The following is a 667-nucleotide window of genomic DNA, read 5'->3' on the forward strand; positions in this document are numbered from 1 at the left end:
GGCTGGAACCTCCAGCGTCCCGAGACCCGGCCCAACCTGACCGGGTTCTGGGCGACTGAGGAGCGACCCTTCTCGCGTGTCAGGGTGGCCTGGAAGAGAAGGGGCCGAGGGCCTGCGACGGGACCCCGGCTCCTCTCGGTGGGAGTCATGCAGGATGGGGAGCTGCCTGGCTCTTCCCTTCCGGCGCCTCTGACCCAGGTGAGGGTGGTGGTGGGCTGATCGCCAGCCTGCTGGCACGGCTCGGGGCAGCCTGGAAATGGACAGCTGATGTGCAGGTTGGGCAACCCTCCCTCGTTGCCAGGTACCCGGTTTGAACCAGTCCTGTGTGGCCAGGCTGAGTGGTTTGAAGACTCGCGTGGTCCCTCCTGGGTTACCCCGGGAGAGACCGGCGGCTGCGGGGCTGCCTGCTCCCATCACTCTGGGAGCCCCCTCCCTCACCACCGGGTGGGTGGGTGGTGGTGGGCTCCCGGGCCGAGCGCCTGGCAATGTTTTTTGTCTTCCGATGATGCAGTCTGACTCCCAGAGGGGAAGCCTTGAATGGGGCGCCCGGCCCATATCGCCGTGCAGGAGGCAGACGGACGGCATCGCCTTCCTCCCGCCTCTCCTGCGCCGGCAGGTGGGTGAACGTTTTCGAAAAGTTGCCTGTGACTCTTGGCAGTGGATCACT

The 667-nt window shown here is 66.3% G+C and overlaps 1 pseudogene; it reads left to right on the forward strand.

The window, feature by feature from the left end:
* The first annotated feature begins 646 nt into the window (after positions 1–646).
* Positions 647–667, forward strand: part of LOC146817958 (5.8S ribosomal RNA) — a 164-nt pseudogene continuing 143 nt past the window's right edge.

The sequence above is a fragment of the Triturus cristatus genome, chromosome 6 (assembly GCF_964204655.1).
Source record: "Triturus cristatus chromosome 6, aTriCri1.1, whole genome shotgun sequence".
Taxonomy (NCBI): Eukaryota; Metazoa; Chordata; class Amphibia; order Caudata; family Salamandridae; genus Triturus; species Triturus cristatus.